Source organism: Salvelinus sp. IW2-2015, linkage group LG1, assembly GCF_002910315.2.
Source record: "Salvelinus sp. IW2-2015 linkage group LG1, ASM291031v2, whole genome shotgun sequence".
NCBI lineage: Eukaryota > Metazoa > Chordata > Actinopteri > Salmoniformes > Salmonidae > Salvelinus > Salvelinus sp. IW2-2015.
This window is the reverse complement of record NC_036838.1, coordinates 32,294,633-32,312,202: the sequence shown is the minus strand read 5'-3', so window position 1 is coordinate 32,312,202 and position 17,570 is coordinate 32,294,633. Positions and strand designations below refer to the sequence as shown.

Below are 17,570 nucleotides of genomic sequence, written 5' to 3'. Positions count from 1 at the left end.
TGTGGGTTAGTGTGCATGTACTAATTAGCGATTTGCGTCTCTGAACACGGACGCCACAAATGGTGTACTGAAAAATACTGTCAGGTGCAACTGTGTTAAAAACGGTTAAAAGGGTATATTTTTCATTTGTGAAATTATTTTCATGTGATGTGAAAGTAGAAGGCTTTATGTTTCTAGAACCGTACCGCAATTGAGAGTCGATTCACCTTTAGATGGAGTATTTGGCTGTTTTGACTGCCAGAGCCAATTCGCCTCTAAACAGAAGATGTAAGGTCCTGGTCTATAAGAAGTAAGGTTAGGCTCCTTTAGTCCATAGGTGGGCAAGCGAAAGACATTCTACCAATCCATTTTAATGTTGAAGCAATGCAGAGCATGCACCTTGTCTACTGTGGGAGGTTTTCCCTCTCTTTACAGTACATCCCTACCTCCAGGTATCTCTCTCCCTCCCCCTCTCCTTCTCCCTCCTGCTCTGTGATTTGCTCCCTCCCATTCCTCTTCCATTCATTTTGAGATCCAAAGACACAACTACATTTTTGCTCCCAATTATTCAACAATCTCTTTAAAACATTTCATCCATCAAAGTCTCTCTCTCTCTCTCTCTATGTATGGCTGCATGAGTGCAGCAGTACAGCACTTGGCCAGCTGCTACCCGTGTCTGGCTTTCTTGGTAATTCATTTCCTGTGTGATGGGCCTTGCACCATGATCTAATCAACCTGCCTTATAGTAAAGAACCTAGTCTTTCGCTCCCTCTCTCTTTCTCCCTGCTTCTGTCTTTCCTTAATGGAAGATTACACACTGCAATTTTTCACTGTTCCTTTTTTCCCAATAAAGACCAATATTCTCAAATGGCAACTGATCAGGTTTCCCATGACCTGAGTCTCTATCCCCTCCCTTCACACACACACACACACACACACAACACACACACACACACACACACACACACACACACACACACACACAACACACACACACACACACACACACACACACACACACACACACACACACACACACACACACCTCAAATCTATCTTATCTCACTGTAAAATCTAGGACACAATCACCTTCTGATGTACAGATATCATATTTCCTGTATTAGTGCTTCCTCCCAGCAGACATACCAAGCAGCATCCATTTCAAAGACATGAGTGAGTCTAGCAGCTCGTAATTAAAGCAACCATGACATGCTTCATTTTTCACTTGGCTAAAGCTGCAGTTAACCATCTATCAGCACTGACTACACAGGTCAGACCAGGTAGGTAATGACCGTGTGAAATGTGCATGAAACACATCGTGCCGACAGAGAGGGTCACCTCGCTTCTAGTCCTTAGGAAACTTTTGCAGTATTTTGGTTTTTATGCATTATTTCTTACATTGTCAGCCCAGAAAATCTTAAGTGTTATTACTTACAGCCGGGAAGAACTATAGGATATCAGAGCGACGTCAACATACCAGCACTACGACCGGGAATACGACTTTCCCGAAGCGGATCCTTTGTTCGAACCACCCAAGGCATTCCAACTGATTCCAGAGGCTGACCCAACACAATGTCACCGCAGAAGAGGTAGACGGAGCGGCCTTCTGGTCAGACTTCAGAGGCGCGCACACCACCCATGGCTTCCGAGTATATTATTCACTAATGTCCAGATTCTAGACAACAAGGGAGACGAAACTAGGGCAAGTGTTGCTTTCCAGAGAGAAAGTAGGGATTGTAACATAATCTGTTTCATGGAAACATGGCTCTCTGGGGACATGCTGTTGGAGTCGGTACAGCCACCGGGATYCTTTATGTGTCGCGCCGACTGGAATAAACATCTCTCAGGGAAGAAGAAGGGTGGAGGTCTATGTTTCATAATTAACAACTCATGGTGTAATTGTAAAAACATACAGGAACTCAAGTCCTTTTATTCACCTGACCTAGAATTCCTCACAATTAAATGCCGACCATATTATCTCCCAAGAGAATTCTCGCCGATTATTGTCACAGTTGTGTATATCCAAAGTTCCAAATTTCTTCAGCCTTCTTCACCACACTGTCTGTGTGGGTGGACCATTTCAGTTTGTCCGTGATGTGTATGCAGAGGAACTTAAAACTTTCCACCTTCTCCACTGCTGTCCCATCGATGTGGATAGGGGGGTGCTCCCTCCGCTGTTTCCTGAAGTCCACGATCATCTCCTTAGTTTTGTTGACGTTGAGTCAGAGGTTGTTTTCCTGACACCACACTCCGAATGCCCTCACCTCCTCCCTATAGGCTGTCTCGTCGTTGTTGGTGATCAAGCCTACTACTGTTGTGTCGTCTGCAAACTTGATGATCGAGTTGGAGGCGTGCATGGCCACGCAGTCATGGGTGAACAGGGAGTACAGGAGGGGGCTGAGTACAGGAGCGGCCCATCAGGAAGTACAGGACCCAATCACACAGTGCGGGGCTGAGACCCAGGGCCTCAAACTTAATGAGGAGCTTGGAGGGTATTTTGGTGTTGAATACTGAGCTGTAGTCAATGAACAGCATTCTTACATAGATATTCCTCTTGTCCAGATGTGATGGTGATTGCATCGTCTGTGGACCTATTGGGGCAGTATGCAAATTGCAGTGGGTCTAGGTGATATGAGCCTTGACTAGTCTTTCAAAGCACTTCAAACTGGAAACTGGAAACCACATATCATTAGGCTGCATTTATTGTAGCTGGCGATTTTAACAAAGCAAATTTGAGAAAAACGCTACCGAAATTCTATCAGCATATTGATTGTAATACCCGGACTGGCAAAACACTGGATCACTGCTACTCTAACTTCCGCGATGCATAAAAGGCCCTGCCCGGCCCTTCGTTTGGCAAATCTACTCCATTTTGCTTCTCCCCTCATATAGGCAGAAACTCAAACAGGATGTACCCGTGACAAGGACTATTCAATGCTGGTCTGACCAATCGGAATCCTTGCTTCAAGATTGTTTTGATCACGCGGACTGGGACATGTTCCAGGTAGCCTCAGAGAATAATATAGATTGATACGCTGATTTGGTGAGTGAGTTTATAAGGAAGTGCATAGGAGATGTTGTACCCACTGTGACTATTAAAACCTACCCTAACCAGAAACCGTGGATAGATGGCCGCATTCGTACAAAACTGAAAGCGTGAACCACCGCATTTAACCATGGAAAGATGACCGGGAATATGTGTAGTTATTCCCTCTGTAAGGCAATCATACTAGCGAAATGTCAGTATAGGGACAAAGTGGAGTTGCAATTCAATGGCTCAGACACGAGACATATGTGGCAGGGTCTACAGACAATCACGGACTACAAAAAAAAAACAGCCACGTCACGGACACCGACATCTTGTTCCATACAAACTAAACACCTTCTTTGCCCGCTTTGAGGATAATACAGTGCCACCAATGCGGCCCGCTACCAAGGACTGTGGGCTCGCCTTCTCCGTGGCCGATGTGAGTAAGACATTTAAACGTGTTAACCCTCGCAAGCCTGCCGGCCCAGACGGCATCCCTAGTCGCGTCCTCAGAGCATGCGCAGACCAGCTGGCATGTTTATGGACATATTCAATCTCTCCCTTTCCCAGTCTGCTGTCCCCACGTGCTTCAAGATGGCCACCATTGTTCTTGTACCCAAGAAGGCAAAGGTAACTGAACTGAATGACTATCGGCCCGTAGCACTCACTTCTGTCATCATGAAGTGCTTTGAGAGACTAGTTAAGGATCATATCACCTCCACTTTACCTGTCACCTAGACCCACTGCAATTTGCTTACCGCCTCAATAGGTCCACAGATGATGCAATCGCCATCACATCTGGACAAGAGGAATACTGTACCTATATAAGAATGCTGTTCATTGACTACAGCTCAGTATTCAACACCAAAATACCCTCCAAGCTCATCATGAAGTTTGAGGCCCTGGGTCTCAACCCCAACCTGTGCGATTGGGTCCTGGACTTCCTGACGGGCCGCCCACAGGTGGTGAAGGAAGGAGACAACATATCCATTTCGCTGATCCTCAACAATGGGGCCCCACAAGGGTGTATGCTCAGCCCCCTCCTGTATTCCCTGTTCACCCATGACTGCGTGACCATGTACGCCTCCAACTCGATCATCAAGTTTGCAGATGACACAACAGTAGGAGGCTTGATCACCAACAACGACGAGACAGCCTATAGGTAGGAGGTGAGGGCACTCTGAGTGTGGTGTCAGGAAAACAACCTCTGACCCAACGTCAACAAAACAAAGGAGATGATCGTGGACTTCAGGAAACAGCAGAGGGAGCACCCCCCATCCACATCGATGGGACAGCAGTGGTGAAAGTGGAAAGGTTTAAGTTCCTCTGCGTACACATCACGGACAAACTGAAATGGTCTACCCACACAGACAGTGTGGTGAAGAAGGCCGAAGAAATTTGGCAAAAACCCTCACAAACTTTTACAGATGTAGAATTGAGAGCATCCTGTCTGGCTGTATCGCCGCATGGTACGGCAACTGCACCGCTCACAACCGCACGTCTCTCTAGATGGTGGTGTGGTCTGCACAACGCATCACCGGTGGCAAACTACCTGCCCTCCAGGACACCAACAGCACCTGATGTCACAAGAAGGCCAAAAAGATCAAGGACAACAACCACCTGAGCCACTGACTGTTCACCCCGCTACCATCCAGAAGGCGAGGTCAGTATAGGTGCATCAAAGCTGGGACCGAGGACTGAAAAATAGCTTCTATCTCAAGGCCATCAGACTGTTAAACAGCTATCACTAACACAGAGAGGCTGCTGCTGACATACAGACTCAAATCATTGGCCACTTTAATAAATGGAACACTAGTCACTTTATTAATGCCACTTTAATAATGATGTTTACATATCTTGCATTACTCATCCCATATGTATATACTGTATTTTATACCATCTATTGCATCTTGCCTATGCCACTCGGTCATTGCTCATCCATATATTTATATGTACATATTCTTATTCCATCCCTTTACTTAGATTTGTGTGTATTAGGTAGCTGTTGTGGAATTGTTAGATTACTTGTTGATATTGCTGCAGTCGGAACTAAAAGCACAAGCATTTCGCTACACTCGCCATAACATCTGCTAACCATGTGTATGTGACCAATACCATTTGATTTGATTTGATTTGGCATGAGGCAACATGCTCTGTATGTTATCATTCTCCTCCTGCTTATCTAGCCTCAACAGTCAAGCTCTAAGTTAATGATCTGCAAGTAAGAACAAAAAATATAAATAAAAGTATAATTCATAAAGTAATTGTGTTATAACAGTACCGTAAACCATTCATAAGAAAATGCCATGCTAGGGAGACGCCATTGTATTCTATTATTTTGTCATACACAGATTACTCAATATTTGTACATAATGGAGCTGCTGTCTGGAATGTTAAAAGAATGTGGTCTCAGACTTTGGACGCATAGCCGCAGGAAGTTGTTTTGGGGGTAGGTGTACACTCTGTTCTCATCTCTGGCATTATAGCCGAGCCAAACAAAGGCCAGGAAAATATCAGCCCATACCTCATTTCAATGCATGATACTTAGAGGATTATTTAATCAGACCCAGACCACTTCCACAAAAGACAATTCAAATATTCCAAACCTCAAGAGGTTTCCAAAATAATTTTGCATACAGTAGACACTGCAACCTTTACTCTCCACCGAAGACCTTATATTCAAAGTTCAGGCCTACTTCATTTCACCTCAGCAGTCAATTGCCTGTAAAGGAAGAGAATAGGAAATGCTGTTGTAGCTTGTTTTGAACATGTTCACGTCACTCACACAGGGAGTTGATGACACCGGTATGAATGTAATAAGATGCTCTTTTATAGCTCTGAAGTACAGGTCAGAGGTCTTTAATATTAACACCGCTAACAGTAATTCCGAGGACGACTATTTGTAATTGAAGGGTATGTGGATACCATCCAAAAGGCTATAGCAAAGTGCCCCTTACTGACATCAAATTACTGAGGAAAGGTAGCTAATATATACAGTGAGGAGAACAAGTATTTGATACACTGACGATTTTGCAGGTTTTCCTACYTACGAAGCATGTAGAGGTCTGTAATTTTTATCATAGGTACACTTCAACTGTGAGAGACGGAATCTAAAACAAAAATGCAGAAAATCACATTGTATGATTTTTAAGTAATTCATTTGCATTTTATTGCATGACATAAGTATTTGATACATCAGAAAAGCAGAACTTAATATTTGGTACAGAAACCTTTGTGTGCCAATTACAGAGATCATACGTTTCCTGTAGTTCTTGACCAGGTTTGCACACACTGCAGCAGGATTTTGGCCCACTCCTCCATACAGACCTTCTCCAGATCCTTCAGGTTTCGGGGCTGTCGCTGGGCAACACGGACTTTCAGCTCCCTCCAAAGATTTTCTATTGGGTTCAGGTCTGGAGACTGGCTAGGCCACTCCAGGACCTTGAGATGCTTCTTACGGAGCCACTCCTTAGTTGCCCTGGCTGTGTGTTTCGGGTCGTTGCCATGCTGGAAGAACCAGCCACGACCCATCTTCAATGCTCTTACTGAGGGAAGGAGGTTGTTGGCCAAGATCTCGCGATACATGGCCCCATCCATCCTCCCCTCAATACGGTGCAGTCGTCCTGTCCCCTTTGCAGAAAAGCATCCCCAAAGAATGATGTTTCCACCTCCATGCTTCACGGTTGGGATGGTGTTCTTTGGGGTTTTACTCATCCTTCTTCTTCCTCCAAACACGGCGAGTGGAGTTTAGACCAAAAAGCTCTATTTTTGTCTCATCAGACCACATGACCTTCTCCCATTCCTCCTCTGGATCATCCAGATGTCATTTGGCAAACTTCAGACGGGCCTGGTCATGCGCTGGCTTGAGCAGGGGACCTTGCGTGCGCTGCAGGATTTTAATCCATGACGGCGTAGTGTGTTACTAATGGTTTTCTTTGAGACTGTGGTCCCAGCTCTCTTCAGGTCATTGACCAGGTCCTGCCGTGTAGTTCTGGGCTGATCCCTCACCTTCCTCATGATCATTTATGCCCCACGTGGTGAAATCTTCCATGGAGCCCCAGACCGAGGGTGATTGACCGTCATCTTGAACTTCTTCCATTTTCTAATAATTGCGCCAACAGTTGTTTCCTTCTCACCAAGCTGCTTGCCTATTGTCCTGTAGCCCATCCCAGCCTTGTGCAGGTCTACAATTTTATCCCTGATGTCCTTACACAGCTCTCTGGTCTTGGCCATTGTGGAGAGGTTGGAGTCTGTTTGATTGAGTGTGTGGACAGGTGTCTTTATACAGGTAACGAGTTCAAACAGGTGCAGTTAATACAGGTAATGAGTGGAGAACAGGAGGCTTCTAAAAGAAAAACTAACAGGTCTGTGAGAGCCGGAATTCTTACTGGTTGGTAGGTGATCAAATACTTATGTCATGCAATAAAATGCTAATTAATTACTTAAAAATTATACAATGTGATTTTCTGGATTTTTGTTTAGATTCTGTTCGCTCACAGTTGAAGTGTACCTATGATAAAAATTACAGACCTCTACATGCTTTGTAAGTAGGAAAACCTGCAAAATCGGCAGTGTATCAAATACTTGTTCTCCCCACTGTATACACTGCTCAAAAAAATTAAGTGAACAGTAAAATAACACATCCTAGATCTGAATGAATGAAATATTCTTATTAAATACTTTTTTCTTTACATAGTTGAATGTGCTGACCACAAAATCACACAAAAATGATCAATGGAAATCAAATTTATCAACCCATGGAGGTCTGGATTTGGAGTCACACTCAAAATTAAAGTGGAAAACCACACTGCAGGCGGATCCAACTTTGATGTAATGTCCTTAAAACAAGTCAAAATGAGGCTCAGTAGTGTGTGTGGCCTCCACGTGCCTGTATGACCTCCCTACAATGCTTGGGCATGCTCCTGATGAGGTGGCGGATGGTCTCCTGAGGGATCTCCTCCCAGACCTGGACTAAAGCATCCGCCAACTCCTGGACAGTCTGTGGTGCAACGTGGCGTTGGTGGATGGAGCGAGACATGATGTCCCAGATGTGCTCAATTGGATTCAGGTCTGGGAATAGCATAGCATCAATGCCTTCCTCTTGCAGGAACTGCTGACACACTCCAGCCACATGAGGTCTAGCATTGTCTTGCATTAGGAGGAACCCAGGGCCAACCGCACCAGCATAGGTCTCACAAGGGGTCTGAGGATCTCATCCGGTACCTAATGGCAGTCAGGCTACCTCTGGCAGCACATGGAGGGCTGTGCGGCCCCCCAAAGAAATGCCACCCCACACCATGACTGACCCACCACCAAACCGGTCATGCTGGAGGATGTTGCAGGCAGCAAAACGTTCTCCACGGCGTCTCCAGACTCTGTCACGTCTGTCAAGTGCTCAGTGTGAACCTGCTTTCATCTGTGAAGAGCACAGGGCGCCAGTGGCGAATTTGCCAATCTTGGTGTTCTCTGGCAAATGCCAAACGTCCTGCACGGTGTTGGGCTGTAAGCCACAACCCCCACCTGTGGACGTCGGGCCCTCATACACCCTCATGGAGTCTGTTTCTGACCGTTTGAGCAGACACATGCACATTTGTGGCCTGCTGGAGGTCATTTTGCAGGGCTCTGCAGTGCTCCTCCTGCTCTCCTTGCACAAAGGCGGAGGTAGCGGTCCTGCTGCTGGGTTGTTGACCTCTACGGCCTCCTCCACATCTCCTGATGTACTGGCCTGTCTCCTGGTAGCGCCTCCATGCTCTGGACACTACGCTGACAGACACAGCAAACCTTCTTGCCACAGCTCGCATTGATGTGCCATCCTGGATGAGCTGCACTACCTGAGCCACTTGTGTGGTTGTAGACTCCATCTCATGCTACCACTAGAGTGAAAGCACCGCCAGCATTCAAAAGTGACCAAAACATCAGCCAGAAGCATAGGAACTGAGAAGTGGTCTGTGGTCACCACCTGCAGAACCACTCCTTTATTGGGGGTGTCTTGCTAATTGCCTATAATTTCCACCTGTTGTCTATTCCATTTGCACAACAGCATGTGAAATTTATTGTCAATCAGTGTTGCTTCCTAAGTGGACAGTTTGATTTCACAGAAGTGTGATTGACTTGGAGTTACATTGTGTTATTTAAGTGTTCCCTTTATTTTTTGAGCAGTGTATATACAGCCTAAGCGCACAATTATCGATGACATACACAAACTTCCTCTAAATTAAACCAGAATGCTTCAAATGCTCAATCAAGAACAAAGGAGTAGTTTGCTGAAGAGGGATCAAATTTCACATTTCTATGCACCAGTATCTTTGGTTCTCCTATTCCGACTATATTTGCATAGATTTTATGAAACAGTCCCAACATTCAGCCTCATTCAGAGCAAGCTGTGATATCCAACACAGCAGAGCAATCATAATGAGTGCTGTATTATGAGACATTACTTTATTTTATGTGGATGCCAAGTTATCATTTTATTTTGTATGCAGGGTAATGAACCACAAACAAGTTACAAACATTGAAATGGACTTTTATTGCAATAAAGAAGAGCAAGATTTAAAAGTCAAGGTTACAAAGGGACAGAAAAACATTGTTACATGAGGAATGGTTGAATGTGTTGAGACAGGCTGAAGTTTCCTATACTTCTTAGTACTCTTCTCCCTCATCCTCTCCTTCCACGCTATCTGCTCCCACCTCCTCATAATCTTTCTCCAGGGCAGCCATGTCTTCCCTGGCCTCAGAGAACTCTCCCTCCTCCATACCCTCACCTACGTACCAGTGCACGAAAGCACGCTTGGCATACATCAGGTCAAACTTGTGGTCAAGGCGGGCCCAAGCCTCAGCCACTGCAGTGGTGTTGCTAAGCATGCACACTGCCCTCTGGACCTTGGCCAGATCTCCACCAGGTACCACAGTTGGGCTGGTAGTTGATACCAACCTTGAAACCAGTTGGGCACCAGTCTACAAACTGGATGGAGCGTTTTGTTTTGATGGTGGCAATGCAGCGTTAACATCTTTGGGCACAACGTCACCACGGTACAGCAGACAGCAGGCCATGTATTTGCCGTGACGTGGGTCACATTTTACCATCTGATTACATGGCTCAAAACAGGCATTTGTGATCTCTGAAACAGTCAGCTGCTCATGGTAAGCCTTCTCTGCTGAGATCACTGGGGCATAGGTGGCCAGGGGGAAGTGGATACGGGGATAGGGCACCAAGTTGGTCTGGAACTCTGTCAGATCAACATTGAGGGCACCATCGAATCGGAGGGAAGCAGTGATGGAGGACACAATCTGGCTGATCAACCTGTTCAGGTTGTGTAGGAGGGACGCTCAATATCGAGTCCTACGGCAGATGTCATAGATAGCCTCATTGTCTACCATGAAAGCACAGTCTGAATGTTCCAGGGTGGTGTGGGTGGTCAGGATGGCGTTGTAGGGCTCAACAACAGCTGTGGACACCTGGGAGCTGGGTAGATGGAGAACTCAAGCTTGGACTTCTTGCCATAGTCAACAGACAGGCGTTCCATCAACAGGGAGGTGAAACCAGAACCGGTGCCACCTCCAAAGCTGTGGAAGACCAGGAAGCCCTGGAGGCCAGTGCACTGGTCAGCCTGGAGAGAGGGAGGAGAGGTGTTTCAGATCATTATGGAGGGATAAAGATACAGAATTTACAGAGATGTGGGTAGAGTGTTTGTTAGTACGACATCATATGTAAGTTCTCACCAGTTTGCGAGTCCTGTCCAAAACCAAGTCTATGATCTCTTTGCCGATGGTGTAATGCCCACGGGCGTAGTTGTTGGCTGCATCCTCCTTCCCAGTGATCAGCTGCTCAGGATGGAAGAGCTGGCGGTAAGTTCCAGATCGCACCTCATCTGGAGAAAGATCAGTTAGCTTTTCTCAAGACTAAGGAGATATACCAATGTTAGCAGAACCTCATTGTTTCAAGACAGTGATCTTACCAATGACAGTGGGCTCCAGATCCACAAACACAGCCCTGGGGACGTGCTTGCCAGCTCCAGTCTCACTGAAGAAGGTGTTAAAGGAGTCGTCACCTCCGCCAATGGTCTTGTCACTGGGCATCTTGCCATCTGGTTGGATCCCATGCTCAAGACAGTACAGCTCCCAGCATGCATTGCCGATCTGGACGCCAGCCTGGCCCACATGGACCGAGATACACTCACGCTGTGGGAAAATGAACAATCACGTAAAATTGAGCGCTCAGATATTAGTAGTCTTTCCTACAGATGAGTTCCAGTTATTTAAAAAAGCCTTTTCACGAGGAAGCCATTTTGTCTGTATGGGCTTGTGTACCTGTATGTTTTCAAGTTATGCATAGCTTTGAATCTAATACAAGCACACCCTGGTCACCTGACTTAGTGTGTAAGTGATTATATGCAGCTATGAGGGAGACAGACCTGCTCTGTGTTGGTGCTGCAGAGAAAGCACATGACTACAGGCAGCAGCTTTTGGAGTAGAGTAAGTCTATTCATGGCCCTAAATTATTGAGGGGTTTAGCCTCTTCTAAATTTAATCAAGATTTAGACAGAAATGTAAGGATACACTTCCAGACCATTATTAAAATAGGTTTTGGTGATTATTAGTGTATAACTTAGGTTACTACATGTCAATGACTCATTTTAAAGATGTATATTTAAATCAATGTGGCCTAATCAAACCCATGAGAAAGAATTGACAGGATTTACGTCTTACATCCGTGTTATTGGCTATGGCACTGTCATTCGGTGCTCATGACAATGGGAATGATTATAGCTGTCGACTGTGGTAATCCTCGATGTAACGTTACTGAAAATCAGCATGGCAAGGATTAGCCATGTATGGGGCGGCAGAAAAGCCCTGATATGGTACAATTGACACTAGCCTACTCTGAAGAGTGGAGTTGTTTTTTTCAGCGACCCGATTTTTTTTTGTTTATCTAAATTGATTCAGATTGAGCCAAATAGGCTATGCCATTGAATGGGCAACTCCCCTTTCCAACGAAACGAAATGGCGTCGTCTAAAATAAAGTGTACAGGTCTATGCCTCTGGAGTGTAAGGGACTACAATATAATCGGGTTATAATGATTGATATAGGCTGGAGCAGCCAGTCTTGTTTCCTTTATTTGCACAAGATGAGAAAGCACTACGTGGTCTGACTCTCGGTTTATTCAGGTATTGACAAGAATGTAACGACATCTGTCTACCCAGACATTATTATTCTATAAAAGGTCATGCCCCTCGAACTTCCACCGGCGACAGGCTATAAAAAAATATCTGCTATAAATCACGATTAAGTCATCTCGACGGTGTGTCAGATCATTTCCGATTTTACTGCTTTTGCATTGTAGACTAGTAATGAATATGACCACGACACATGTTCACTACAAACGCGTGCCACTTTCCGCAATGCAACAAAGCAAGAATAGCCTACTATGGTCAATGAGCGAGGGGGAGAGGAGGAAAGGACTAAGTGCCGTCCTACATAAGGAATCAAAGACCTCAATCTGTGGCGCAATCCTAGAATTGACAGTCACCGTACGTGTTAAAAGGGTCACATTTGAAGCCTAACAAATGAAATCATATGGCATTTTCAAATGTAGACTATTTGTGTCACATCGAGTAATGTCTGTCACTGTGGGAGAAAAAAAAATCATACAAAATATAAATGTGTTAGACAATAGAAGATATAGGCAACAGGTATTAATTATGGTGTCATGTTTTATTGATAATCCATAATCAAATTTTATTACACGATCATGACACCATATTTAAAGAAGTCTACATTACAATTCTCGTCATTTTCATATTCAAACTTACCATGTCTAAGATGAGGAGTTTTATAAGCGCAGTAAAGATAAAATAAGAACCCGTAGATTAAAGACCAACTCTCACCGTCGGACCTTTAGGAGTCTAATGTGAGAAGTTTCAGTAATGTGTCAGGGTGGGGCTTTATATAGGCTCCTGATTATGACGGTCCACCACATGTGGGCGGGCTTTAGACTGAAATTTACCGCCCACCTGGGGAAAAAAGAGGCGTATTTGCTCGTTTTATTGGACCATTTGAACATGTAGGCCTACGTGAATGATGAGGACCACGAAAGAAGGAAATGGCGTGAAAGAGTGTTACCTACGACCAACCGTATCATGTCTAAATGGATCCATCTTTTGTCAAATTTACTTCAAAAGTTTTTCTGCTTTTTTTGCATTTTAGCTAACCCTAACCTTTTTCCTAACCTTAACCTAATTGTCCTAACATGCCATGTTAATTCACCTAACCTACTGCTTAAGCTCTTCTAAACCTGCTACGAAAAGTAAATTCTGACAAAAGCTGGATATGCTCCAGCCATGATCCTACAACCAAAGTACAATGCCGTGAAGATAAGCAAATTCCCACAGCAAGGTTTTACAACTATTTTGATAGCCGATTACTTTGAAAATGATAACAATGTAGAACTAACCTTTGACACCATCTTTTTCTGTCATCTTTAGGTTTTTTATTGTGTTTGGTCAGGGTGTGATGTGGGTGGGTATTCTATGTTGTAGGTCTATGTTTTCTGTTTAGTGTATGTCACCTTGCAGAACTGTTTCGTTTTCGTTTTTTCCTCGTTGTTATTTTGTTTAGTGTTCAGTTTTGATTAAATTATTAATATGGACACTTACCACGCTGCACCTTGGTCCTCTTCTATTTCTCCCGACGACAATCGTTACAGAACCACCCACCAACAAAGGACCAAGCAACGTGGTGAGAGGGACTCCTAGACAGGTGAGCAGCACTATGTGGACTATGAGACAACCTGGGAGGAGATAGAAAGGTGGTCGGTTGACCCAGGGAGAGTGCCGGAGCCCGTCTGGGATTCTCTGGAACAGTGCGAGGAGGGATATCGGAGAATGGAGTTGGCGACCCGAACACGGCTGGCAAGGAAGCCCGAGAGGCAGCCCCAGAATTTTTTTGGGGGAGAAGCACACGAGGAGATTGGCGGAGTCAGGTAGGAGACCTGAGCCAACTCACCGTGCTTACCGTGGCGAGCGTCGTACTGGTCAGGCACCGTGTTATGCGGTGGAGCGCACAGTGTCTCCAGTACGTGTTCATAGCCCGGTACGTTACATCGCAGCTCCTCGCATCTGCCGGGCGAGAGTGGGCATCGAGCCAGGAAGGAGTTTGCCAGCCCTGCTCTCCAGGCCTCTAGTGCGTCTCCTCGGCCCGGGTTATCCTGCGCCAGCTCTGCACACTGTGTCTCCAGTGATGATCCATGGCACGAAGCCTCCTGTGATGATCCATGGCACGAAGCCTCCAGTGATGATCCATGGCTACGAGCTCCAGTGATGATCCATGGCACGAAGCCTCCAATGAGGATCCATGGCACGAAGCCTCCAGTGAGGATCCATGGCACGAAGCCTCCAGTGAGGAGTTATGGCACGAGGCCTCCAGCGTCACTCTCTAGTCCGGAGCCTCCGCGCACGCCCTCTAGTCCGGAGCCGCCAGCGACGCCCTCCAGAGGTGCTACATAATGGGGCCAAGACTAAGGTGGAGTGGGGTCTACTTCCCGCACCAGGCCGCCACCGCGGTGAAATGCCCACCCAGACCCTCCCCTATTGTTTCAGGTTTTGCGGTCCGCACCTTGGGGGGGGGGGGGGTACTGTCACGCCTGCCGTAGATTTCTTTGTATGTTTCTATTTTTAGTTTGGTCAGGGTGTGATGTGGGTGGGTATTCTGGATATGGACACTTACCACGCTGCACCTTGGTCCTCTTCTCTTTCTCCCGACGAAAACCGTTACAAGAACCCAACATATAAGCTTTTTTACTCCAACGTTTATAAACAAAGTAAATATAAACAAATATTGTAAAGCCTCAAAACATGGGTGAAACTATAATTTTGGATATCATGGATGGTCAGTCTTTGTATCCATAGCTCTGTCTACGAATTTTAGAGCAGTTACATTTCCCCAGCTCCATCCCTCAGCTTTTTACCAAAACTGCTGATTGGCCCTTTGCATTATAAAGTCAATCTCAATGTGACTTGGATTTAAAAGGAATAGCGATGAAACTGGTAAAAAAAATATGGTGAAAGGTAACTCACCCATGTTCACACCAATCCAATGCTTTTTCACCTCAGTAGGACATGTAAGAATAATCAAGTTATCTACTAGCCGATTCTTTCACTGTTAGCTAGTGATGGCTGATAGTGATGTAGTTTCGGATATCCCAGACCCTGGAGCATCGTAAGCTAGGCAAGCAACCTCTCTGTCTAGACAGCATAGACTGTAAAAAGAATAGACGGAGCCATCGATGACGTCACCTCATATTTTCCTATATGAAGTCTTAGTGGCGCATTTGAAGATCAGTGTCGCCATCTTGCTTCATGGAGGCGTTTTTGGAAACATTGCATGCACAGTTTGAGCTACTCTAGGACGTGACGTTGCAGGCTAGCTTATTGCTGCTCCCTCTCATTGAGTATCTCAAGTTGAAGGCCGACTGGGGTACTGCAGGCTGCAAATGATCCTTATAACTTCAAGGACATACTTCTGGTGAAATAGAAGCAAGTATTGATACCATGATTGTGTTCAGATTATTTTTTTATACCCATTAATATTGACCACGATCTTGCTTTTGGAAAACATTGCCTGCAGTACCCCATTAGGCCCTGAACCTGAAGTCCTCACTTAGAGTGGGCAGTTCTCACCTGGTGAAGAGATACTAATAGTGATGCACAAACTAGGCCTATTGCAAACATCACCATCTCCTGGCAGCATTTACCCACCAGATTCATTAGCTTGAAAACACCATTTGAAAACCCCATTCGATTTTTGAACATAATTCATGATGTTTTACATTTTATTAGAGTTAGTTTTAAAGTCAAGGATAATAGTTTCAGTATAGTTTTAATTTTTCAAACGCGTTTGTGATGTATTGTATTTCAGTTAATTAAATAGATTTTTTCATGATTAGTTTCAGTTTACTATAATAACCTTGCTATTGCATGGACAGTGATCTGTCAGTGGAGTATTTCTGGTACAGTGCAGGCTTACTCAGGAAACAGCAGACACTAGAACCATACCAAACCACAGGATGGAGCCAGAGTTTTTGAATATGAATCTCATCATATATATTTTTTATAAAGTCTTGCAGCAGTCAATAGAGAATAATAGAGTCCTTTAGTGGCCAAATATTAGCATGGGCAGGGCCATTGAGGGCTTCCAACATTTTAATGTAGTCAACTGGGTGGGACTTCCAACTTAATTAGTTAATCCCACCTGGTGACCATTGGCTGATCCCACCATGACATGTTGGAGTCATGGGGCTGCAGGTAGCCTAGTGTTTTTTTAAATGTAATCTTTATTTAACTAGGCAAGTCAGTTAAGAACAAATTCTTATTTTCAATGACAGCCTAGGAACAGTGGGTTATCTGCCTTGTTCAGGGGCAGAACAACATATTTTTTACCTTGTCAGCTCGGGGATTCGATCTTGCAACCTTTCAGCTACTAGTCCAATGCTCTATCCACTAGGTTACCTGCCGCCCCTTAAGAGTGTTAAGCCCAGTAACCAAAAGGTTGATGTGCCCTTGAGTAAGACACTTAACCCTAATTGCTCCTGTAAGTTGCTCTGGGTAAGAGCATCTGCTAAATGACAAAACAAATGTTGTTGTCCTGTTGGAAAGTTAACCTTCGCCCCAGTCTGAGGTCCTGAGAGCTCTGGAGCATGTTGTCATCAAGGATCTTTGTACTTTGCTCCGTTCGTCTTTGCCTCGATCCTGATTAGTCTCCCAGTCCCTGCTACTGAAAAACATTCCCACAGCATAATTCTGCCACCACCATGCTTCACCATAGGGATGGTGCCATGTTTCCTCCAGACGTGACGCTTGGCATTCAAGCCAAAAAGTTCAATCTTGGTTTCATCAGACCAGAGAATCTTGTTTCTCATGGTCTAAGAGTCTTTAGGTGCCTTTTGGCAAACTCCAAGCGGGGTGTCGGGTGCCTTTTACTGATGAGTGGCTTCCGTCTGGCCACTACCATAAAGGCCTGATTGGTGGAGTGCTAAAGAGATGGTTGTCCTTCTGGAATGTTCTCCCATCTCCACAGAGGAACTCAAGCGCCCTGTCAGAGTGACCATCGAAGTTCTTGGTCACCTCCCTGACCAAGGCCCTTCTCACCCAATTGCTCAGTTTGACCAGGCGGCCAGCTCTAGGAAGAGGCTGCAGAAATGCTGCAGGAAACCACTTTATTTTAAGAATGTGAAATGTCAGAATAATAGTAGAGAGAATTATTTATTTCAGCTTTTATTTCTTTCATCACATTCCCAGTGTGTCAGAAGTTTACATACACTCAATTAGTATTTGGTAGCATAGCCTTTAAATTGTTTCACTTGGGTCAAACGTTACCGGTAGCCTTCCACAAGCTTCCCAAAATAAATTGGGGGAATTTTGGCCCATTCCTACTGACAGAGCTGGTGTCACTGAGTCAGGTTTGTAGGCCTCCCTGCTCGCACGTGCTAATTCAGTTCTGCCCACACATTTTCTACAGGATTGAGGTCAGGGCTTTGTGATGGCCACTCCAATACCTTGACTTTGTTGT

The 17,570-nt window shown here is 45.1% G+C and overlaps 1 long non-coding RNA gene and 1 pseudogene across 1 annotated transcript in view; one reads left to right on the top strand and one right to left on the bottom strand.

The window, feature by feature from the left end:
• The window catches only part of LOC139027965 (uncharacterized), a 140,291-nt gene that overhangs the window by 71,398 nt on the left and 51,323 nt on the right, over positions 1-17,570 (top strand). The window lies entirely within an intron of this gene.
• LOC111965537 (tubulin alpha-1C chain-like) lies at positions 9,515-12,934 on the bottom strand (annotated as a pseudogene).